Source organism: Triticum aestivum, chromosome 6B (genome assembly GCF_018294505.1).
Source record: "Triticum aestivum cultivar Chinese Spring chromosome 6B, IWGSC CS RefSeq v2.1, whole genome shotgun sequence".
In the NCBI taxonomy this organism is placed as follows: Eukaryota; Viridiplantae; Streptophyta; class Magnoliopsida; order Poales; family Poaceae; genus Triticum; species Triticum aestivum.
The window spans coordinates 54,138,257-54,148,385 of NC_057810.1; the positions used below are offsets into that span (position 1 = coordinate 54,138,257).

The following is a 10,129-nucleotide window of genomic DNA, read 5'->3' on the forward strand; positions in this document are numbered from 1 at the left end:
CAATTTTAAAAAATCACATTTATCAAAAAATGTTCAGAATTCCAATATTTTTTCACATGCTATGAAAAATATTTCATATTTTCAAAACTGTGTCACATTTTTAAATACTGTTTTTGGAGTTTCATAAATATATTATTTAAAAATTGTTTCGGATTGTTTGCAGTGGACTCGACTAGGCCAGTGCACCAGACATGAAGCGAGTTTCTTTCCTTAAAACGCGACGTAAAAATTCTTTCTTTCTTTTCCTTAACGGGCGACGTAATAATTCCAAAACAGAAAAAATATGTTGTGGAGTCGAACTTGGGACCTAGTAGCCACTACACCAGAGGACTATGCTGACATAGTCAGAGGCCCGAAATATTTAATCAGAAACCAAAGCGTCGAACTTTGAAAACATTTTTTAGGGGCAAACAATTATTGAAAATGTATTTATTTATGAAATCTTTGAACATTTTATAAAGTGCGAGAACTTTTTGAAAATTTTGAATACTTTTAAAAAAAGCAACAACTTTGAAAAAGCAAACACCTTTATAAACATTTTTTGAAACCTGAACAAAATTTTAAAGTGCAAACACTTTTCGAAACATAAATTTTTTCTGCAACCTGAACAAAATTTTAAAGTGCGGACACGTTTTGATACATAAACATTTTCTGAAACCTGGAAATATTTTGTGACATTTAAAAAATATCTCAAGTTTTATAAAATGTATGGGCCAATCCAAATGTTTATACAATGTATAATGATATTTGTGTGATTAAAAAATGTTTTATACATTCAAAAAAATGTAAAATTTCAAGAATGATCACGAGTTCCAAAAATTGTGCCTGTGACATTTTTAAAAGAATGTGTTTACAATGTAAAAATATGTTGCGTGATGTAAAAAAATGTGTCATAACCTTAACAGAATATATGTCGCATGTCCTTGAAAAAAGTGTATGCAAATTTAAAAATGTTGAACCATGTAAAAGAATGTTGTGTAGTTTTATAAAATGTTTATTGTCATGAAGAAAATGTAAAACATGTAGTTGAAAAAATATTACCATGCATTCAATTTTTTTTAAAACATGTAATTTATAAATGTACATAATGTATTTTAAAATATCAAAAGTTTATCAAAAATATTTAATGTGTGCGTTAAAAATGTACATTGGATGCTGAGAAAAATTAGACACGTGTAAAAAATGAAAAAGAAAAGAAAAAGGAAAAGGAAGAAACTAAGAAAACCAGATTAGTGCGCGCGCAAGCAACTCGCTGCTGGGCCGGCCCAATTCAGCAAATCCCGACTATGTTCTGTCAAGGTTTAAAATAGACCGGAATTAGAGAGTTTGGTGTGCTGATTTCAAGGATTGAGAGTTCGGGATTTGATTTAGCTTTCGCCTACAAATTGAAGGTTTGTTTTGGACTTTTTCCAAAACGACATCTCAATGTCTTGGTCATCACTCATCACCATGCAGCCTAGACCAGGTCCGTCAACGTGCACATGCATGCACATGCGCGCGTGTTGGGTCAAGCGAGCGAGCACTCACTGTCACGGTAGGTTGCGGCTGCTCTCCTACACTACAGCTTGCTCAACTTGTAGAAAGCTTTATAATGGATCGGAGAGACAATAATGGAACAACCCGCCGCGACGATGATTCCGGCCGTCGCGCTGACGGTGTTGCTGCTGCAGCTCTGCCTCTCAGCGGCAGCAGCTCAGGCTACGCCAGGCGCAGGCTCGCGCTGCCCAACCAGCTGCGGCGCTGTGCGCGTGCCGTACCCGTTCGATCGGCATCGGCGACGGCTGCTACTGGCCGGGATTCAACCTCACCTGCGACCGGGCGCGCTCCGGTGAGCCGCGGCTGCTCGTTGGCACCGGCCTCCAGGTCGTGGAGATCTCCCTGGCCAACTCCACGCTGCGGGTCGTGGACGGCGCGGGCCAGGTCAAGCTCAACTTCACCGGGCCCGGAGGCCTCGACGGCAACGGTGCGTGGGGCGGCCTCGGCACCGCCGGCCCGTACGTGCTGTCGGAGTGGCGCAACCAGTTCGTCGTGACGGGGTGCAACGTGCAGGCCACACTCGTCGGGGACGGCGGCGGCGGCAACGTCATCAGCGGCTGCTCCTCCTTCTGCTCCATCAACGACAAGTGGACCGGCGCCGTGACCAACTCGAGCTCCACCGGCGACGGCGCCGCCACGGCCACGTGCTCCGGCATCGGCTGCTGCGAGACGCCCGTCCCCATCGGCCGCCCCTCCTACCGCGTGGAGATCAAGTCGCTGGACTCGAGCAATGAGCACGCCGACAGGCTGCCCATCGCGGTGCGCATCGCCGAGAGAGGGTGGTTCGACGGCGCCTCCGCCGCGCTCCTCAACGACTCGCTGGGGTACTCGCCCTCGCGCGGGCCGGCGGTGCCCGTCGTCCTCGAGTTCGCCGTGGATTCGAAGCCGGTGGTGCTGCCGGGAGTGGCAACGTCGGGCTGCCCCGTGGACGCGCGGAGGAGCGCGTGCCAGAGCAGCCATGCCTCCTGCCGCAACGTCTCCGGCAACTACCGCAGCGGCTACGTGTGCCGGTGCCTGGACGGTTACCAGGGCAACCCGTACCTCGCCGGCGGATGCCAGGACGTCGACGAGTGCACGCTGCCGGGCATGTGCTTCGGCGAGTGCACCAACACGGCCGGCGGGCACCTATGCCGGTGCCCGCGTGGCGCCCAAGGCGACCCGCGCATAAGAAATGGCTGCATCAGATCTTCTCTAGGTGAGCACAGAACCAATAAAATTATGAGTCAGAGATTGCATCGGGTCGTCATGCTCTGCTTTGTATCTCAGAGGTTCTCCCCTAACAACAAAGATGCATTATTTGTGCACATTCTTCAGGTTTAAGTGTCGGCATTGGAGTTGGCAGTGGAGCAGCCCTTCTAATCATGGTACTTGGTGCTATTTTGGTGACCCGGAAGATGAAGCAACGGAGGGCAAAAATGCTCAAGAAGAGATTCTTCAAGCAAAATCGAGGGCATCTGTTGCAGCAATTGGTGTCTCAGAAGGCGGACATCGCCGAGAGGATGATCATTCCCTTGGTGGAGCTACAAAAGGCCACAAACAATTTCGACAAAGCTCGCGAGATTGGTGGAGGAGGGCATGGCATGGTCTACAAAGGGATCATGTCAGACCTGCACGTCGTGGCGATCAAGAAGTCCAAAGTCGCGATCCAGAGGGAGATCGACGAGTTTATAAATGCGGTAGCCATCCTCTCACAGATCAACCACCGAAACGTGGTGAAACTCTTTGGGTGTTGCCTTGGGACGGAGGTGCCTTTGCTGGTGTACGAGTTCATCTCCAATGGGACCCTTTACCATCATCTCCATGTCCAAGAACCCGCGCCATCCCTGGCATGGGAAGATCGGATAAGGATTGCAACCGAAACTGCAAGAGCTCTTGCCTACCTTCACTCGTCCGTGTCGTTCCCTATAGTCCACAGGGATATCAAGTCCCAAAACATTCTGTTAGATGGCACTCTCATAGCAAAGGTGTCAGACTTTGGAGCTTCGAGGTGCATTCCGGTCGATCAAACAGAGACCGCAACCGCTATCCAAGGGACATTTGGGTACCTAGGCCCCTTGTATTTCTACTCGGGACAGCTCACCGAGAAGAGCGACGTTTACAGCTTCGGTGTCCTCCTCATGGAACTTTTGACAAGGAAAAACCATGCTCATATCGGTCATCCGAGGAGGAAACCCTTGTCTCATATTTCACTTCTTCGCTAGCAGCAGGCAAGCTGGTTCGCGTGCTAGATCCTCAGGTCGTTGAAGAAGGCGGCAAGGAGGTTAAAGAGGTGGCTGTGCTGGCGATGGCATGCGTGAGGATTGAAGGAGACCACCGGCCAAGCATGAGGCAAGTGGAGTTGACACTCGAGAGTCTTGGGGCCTCGCATGATAGCTTCGTGATGCATGACATGCATGTGCCGAAGTATCCAGTGATTGAGGGTACGAACATGGAGGAAACGAGCCGGCAGTATAGCTTGGAAGCAGAGTATTTGTTGTCATCTAGGTACCCTCGGTAGTGAATAAAATCCTTGTGTCAGTTAAATTTGAAATCTGATGACTCCATAATGGTATATAAACTGTTTTACGTTTTTCTTTCTAAAAGAAACAACGAGAATTGACATATGTGTCCATACCTTGTGGTCTTGTGGAATTGCATAGTTTGGAACTTCGCATGTCTGTCTCAATCTCATTGGTTTTCTCACTGCTCTGGCAAAAAAGAGAGCTTGCATTAGTGCAACAGACATACAAGCTCTGAAGAATGTTGCATTTTGATTGAAAATGCACTTGACAGGGGTTCAGAAGAAAGAATTCTTGAGTGATGCACGCATAAAGAAAAAAGAGGTTCAGAACAAAAACTCCAAAATAAGAAGAACTTTGTTTGATTTTTTTTTTAGAAAAGGAGGATGCATGACCCCCGGCCTCTGCATCCGGGAGATGCATACGGCCACTTTAGAAAAGAAGAACTTGGTTTGATAGGCAACACAAGAAAAAGAAGAAAAGACCATCTGTGTCTGCAGAAAGAAAAGAAAGAGACGACTTCTTTCTGGCAAGCAGAAAGAAAAAGAGAACATGCCAACACATAATTATTCAGTAACAAGAAAAAGGATTTTGGACCAAATGATGTGGGCTCTCGAGGATACGAATTCATGACAAGTTTGACTGATCTTTTGCATGTCCTAGCTAGTGTTAAAGTCTTGAAGATATAGATGATGGCATGTTCTCGCCATGATTAAATGATGTACTTTCTATTCTGTGTGCCACTGCTCTAGATATTCTGTGTGACACTATATTTTCAGAAATCATACACTAAGATTCAGTCCTAGATATATTTTGTGTGCCACCAATGAATGTTCCCAGTCAAAATTACGCATAACTCAAGTATTTAAGATCCAAATCATGCCAAGATATTAGGATTTAATTTGTCAAACTGAACAGAGCAAGGGGACTGTGATTTAATTTGTTTCCAAATGGAAGGGAGCAAGGGTTTCAAACTGAAAAGGGAAGAGAAGCTGATTTGCGTGGGATCGGCGGTGGTGCGCAGGGACGACGCCGGCGGCGGAGTCGGTATGCGCGGGAGGGTACGCTGGCCTGTCTCCGTTCTGGTTCAGGTTGGGTTCGTTGGACAGTCAGCAGATGGTAGGAAAAAAAAAAGATAAAAGATATCGGGAGAAAAATACAAAATTCCGACCTGCCGGATTCGAACCAGCGACCTAAGGATTTATCTGCAACACTACAGTCCTCCGCTCTACCAACTGAGCTAAGGTCGGTTTCTGTTTATCATTTAATAATGATCTTTCATAAAGAGAAGAAGCTGTGTCAAGGATTGGATTAGCGCATCAGATGCACAATTTGCTAACCAACAGTACTTTTTTTGCTAATCAACATCACTTGAGGAAAACAATTGGGATATGATTCAAATCACCCGACTGATTTGTTGTCTCCGGTCCACTGCTTCGCTCATGTGACGCGTGTTCTGCGTGACATGGTCTCCCTGGCTTATCCAATCTCAACCACACTGCACCATGTTCGATGTTCCTAAAAAATCTCCACCTCACACACACGTCCTTACCATATCCTCCTCGCCTTTTCACCTCGCCGCCATTGTAGTATGTTGTGCTTGTTGCCGCTATTGCACTGCTCATCTCGACCAGACGAGGCAACGTGCTAGGCGCAGAGCTCCTCGTTGAAACACGACCTCAGGTTGCTGCGAGCTCTGCCCCCGCGCCATGGTGCAAGGTCGGCTGCCGCGCACCCTTGTTGCTACAAGCAAAGCACGACTGTTGTGAGCCGCAGTGACGCCCGGCTCGCAACTTGGGGTCATGGATATGCGTGCATGAGCCGCCGCCGACCATCATCATTTGCCTCCCTGTTGCAATGGCAACGACGGAATTGCAAACGGTGACGACGAACGATGATGGTGCTGCTGCGACATGCGTCGGGAATGGCGACATTGTTTCTGGAACATCATCTTTGTTGCAAAATTTGTTGCGACATCACCTATGCTGCAAAAGCTTCTTTCGCAAAATATCACCTATGTTGCAAAAATGTGAAGACGAATTTTTTTCTGCAAAAAGACCTTTGTTGCAAAACTTTTCTGCAACAAGACCTCTGCTGCAAAGATTTCTGCAACAGCCAGTCTGTTGTACTAAGGGAAGATCCGCACGATGACGCATATCCGACAGCTCGCGACCGAGCCAATCCTCTAAAAAGATCATTCGGCTAACGCGTAACACACCCCTTGTTACAATAGATATATGTTTTCATCACCCTCAAAAAAAAGATATATGTTTTCATCCTTGTGCAAGATTAAAAAATGACAAAACAATTGGAGTGTGATTCACGAAAAAGTAACACAATCCATGCCCCATGTATAATAATTGCATACAAATTCGAGCAATGTAAAAAAATGTACACATATTCAAGTGTATGATGATGCGGCACACCGCACACCCAAGAGCATGAGTGATGAGGATGTGCCGAAGAGATGGGAGGAAGTAGTGTCCTACCATGTAAGATGGCCTCCCAGTCGGGCATGACAGTTTGGTGGCTCGGGATCCCGCGCCGCTTGTAAGTGCATCTAGTGCCCCTTAGTGATTTTGGTGTATTGAAGACTTATAGGTTAAAGGTCTAATGCGTTTATGAGTGTACACAGGTCTATAAGTCTATGAGGAGTTTGATATTTACAGAGAAAGTCGACCCCTAAAAATGAAGTTCTCCGACTGAAGACTTTGGTATTCTGAAGACTTTGAAAGTGAAGAAATTGGTGTGACCTTAAAAACTTGGTATTCATTTGAGGAACATGAAGCGTGAAGACTTTTGTTTTCGTAGTTTCGTTTTCTCTTTCTTGAGTCATAGGAAACACCGTACTGTTAAAGGGGGTTGAGGAAATACTAAGGAAAAATTTCAATGTGATGCTCAACTCAAAATCCTACACCTTCGAGTGAAGACATTGGAAATCTCATACAGTTCAGTCAATTTCTTCAGTGACAGAGACGAAGTTCTTATGGTCGCTGAGTAATTTGTTCTGACTGAGTAGTTAGGAATTCGCCAATGCGGATTGCCTACACAGTGAGGAACATGATAGCCCTGAGGAATTTGAACCTCAAATTTCCGACCGTTGCTATGCTACGCGCCAGCTGTTTCAAAATATCTTATCCACCTAACGGTCATATTATTGAAGGACATTTATGTCTTATCATGTCGGGCTGCTCCCTAGGCTATAAATAGCAGCCCCCTACAACCACTAGCTGGTTGGCTGCTCCGAGAGAAACTGACACTTGCCAATTGAGAGTATCACATCCTCCGAGGACTTTGAGTGAAAATCATCAAGTGAGGAAAAACCAAACCCAAACACCTACAAACCCAAAGTAATTGAGCATCACTGAAGAGATTGATCCTGCGTGGATCCAACGCTTGTTATCTTTGAAGACTATGCTTCTTCCAGACGGTTAGGCGTCATGGTCTAGAGCATCCAAGAGGAATTGTGGATCGCCGAGTGACCAAGTTTGTGAAGGTTTGGAAGTCGCCTGAAGACTTACCACAAGTGATTGGACGAGGTCTGTGTGACCGTAGTTCAAGGAGAATATGGTGAGAACTTGGTGTCCTGAGCTGCGTGCTCAGGACTGGGTGTCCGGGACTGTGTGTCCTCGAGTTTAAATACTCAGCCGCTCCAACCAGACGTACAACTGAGACAGCAGTTGGAACTGGTCTACCAAATCATTGTCTTCACCAAGCTTACTGGTTCTATTTCCTCAACTCTTTCATTTCCTCATTACTGTGTTAAGTGCTTCATCATATCTGTGTTTGAAGACTTTGACTGAAGGCTTTCTCAATTTCCTCAGTTCAATTTCTTCAGTCTGTTTGTCTTCATCTTGTGTTATCATGTGATTACGCTTTCTGTACTCTGTGCTTGTCTTCATTTCATCATGATGACCATGGATGTATTCTGTTATGCTTACTTCTGAGTACTTATTCCGCTGCAAGTACTTCTTCACTAAGGAATTTCCTCACCGGCAAATTCCTCAGTGAAGAATTCATAAAAATCGCCTATTCACCCCTCCTCTAGTCGATATAACACACTTTCAATTGGTATCAGAGCAAGGTACTCCCTTGTTCTGTGTGATTTTGGTTTAACCGCCTGGAGTTTTAGTTATGTCGACCGCAGGTATGATCAAGGTCTCTACTGGTTGTCCTACCTTCGATGGGAAAGACTACCCCTACTGGAAAAATAAGATGCGAATGCATCTTGAGGCAATTGATAACGATCTCTGGTATGTTGTGGGAAATGGTGTTCCCTCTGTCTCATCCTCACTGAACGCCACTGATGTGAAGAGATTCAAGCAACTCGATTCTCAAGCAAAGAATATCATATGTGGCCATCTGAGCAAAGGACAGTATGGAAGAGTGAGTGCTTTGGAAACTGCTAAGCTTATCTGGGATAGGCTGTCCAAAGTGAATGAAGGAGTCTCAACTCAGCGTGACTCTCGGGTTGATGTACTTCGCAATCTCTTCAACCGCTTCAAAAGACTCGACAATGAAAATATTTAGCAAACCTTCGATCGTCTCACTGACATCTCAAATGAGCTTCAAGCGCTTGGTGCCACTGACATCACCAACCATGAGGTGGTGAAGAAATTGTTGAGATCACTTGATTCCTCATTTGATACTCTGGCATTGATGATACAAGAGCGTGCTGATTACAAGCCACTTGATCCAGCTGATATCCTTGAGAGGCTAAACACTCATGTGTTCCAGCTTGCTGAAAAGAGAGATCTCTATGGTTCATGCTACGGTAGATCACGTGCCCTGAAGGCCAAGGCAATGTCTGGATCTGAAAATGAAGATTCTGGCAGCAGCCTTGGTGATCCTGAAGAATTGAGCCAGGAGCTAGCACTGCTCATGAAGAAATTTCAGAAGTTCTCAAGACGTGGCCGCTTTGGAAAATCCTCAAGGAGCAATGATTCCTCATCCAGTGACTACAAGAGGAGGCTATGTCACAAATGCAAGAAACCTGATCACTATATTCAAGATTGTCCTCAGTGAGAAAACGAATTAAAGAAGAAGAAATACAAGGATTACAGTTCTGATGACGCTAAGAAGAAGAATAAATCGTCAAAATCTTCATCATCAAAATCCTCGAAGTCTTCATCTCACTAGAAGAGCAGCTCCAAGAAGGCTCGGGCATTCATTGGCAAGCAAATGGACTCTAAGGCTGAATCTGGGGAACATGAGGAAGAGGAGGCATCTGAGGAGTCCGAGTCTGGTGTGGCGAGTCTGGCTCTCGCTACTGCATTCGTCAGCAAGTCTATCTTCAACTCTGAAGAAAATGACCTCACCAACAAGGCTGATGAAGGCAATGATGACTACGCTCCCACCTACTGCTTCATGGCAAAGGGTGCCAAGGTACTCAAATATACGTCCTCTGAATCTAGTGAGAATGATCTGATGAAAACCTCAAGCCCAGCTACTCTAAACTTGCTAAGATTGCTGTAAAACAGGAAAGGGCTTTTGAAAAGGTTCAAAACATGCTAGACAAAAGTGACGATATGTTGGGTGAAGAAATGGATCGCACTAAAGCTTTGACTGAAAATCTTCAGAGACTTCAGTCTAGGTTTGACAGCCTTCAAGGTCATCATAACACTCTCTTATCTGATCATGAGAAGCTTTCTTGTGAATTTCTTCAAAAGAAGGAAGATCTTAAGAAGCTAAGAGTGAGTTATGAAGATCTTTAGAAGGAGCGCGATTCATTACTTGCTCAACAAATCAGCGCTTCTCAGGAAGAATTTGTTCCTCCATGCTTAAAGTGCATTGAACGTGAATCTGCTAATTCTTCACCTGAATGTTCAAATGCTTCTATTGTTACAAATTCTTCACCTGCCTCTGCTATCACTAATTCCTCATCTGAGGACATTGCTAGTATCACTGACGATGCAGGGCTGAAGGAATTATACATGACAGGCATGTACAAAAGCCTGAAAGGGCATCAGACTCTTTGTGATGTACTTAAAAAGCAGATCCTCAACAGGAACCCTAGGAAAGAGGGTATTGCCTTTGAGAGGAAAATCAATGCTGATGGTACATATTGGCAGTCTGAGCAGTACCCTAAAACCTCA

At 45.4% G+C, this 10,129-nt stretch overlaps 1 non-coding gene and 1 pseudogene across 1 annotated transcript; one reads left to right on the forward strand and one right to left on the reverse strand.

Moving 5' to 3' along the window:
* Positions 1–1,547: 1,547 nt before the first annotated feature.
* LOC123133434 (wall-associated receptor kinase 2-like) lies at positions 1,548–4,139 on the forward strand (annotated as a pseudogene).
* A 1,060-nt stretch (positions 4,140–5,199) lies between these two features.
* TRNAY-GUA (transfer RNA tyrosine (anticodon GUA)) lies at positions 5,200–5,284 on the reverse strand. Its single transcript is given in 2 exon segments — positions 5,200–5,235; positions 5,248–5,284. It is a non-coding gene; the product is annotated as a tRNA-Tyr (tRNA).
* Positions 5,285–10,129: the final 4,845 nt, after the last annotated feature.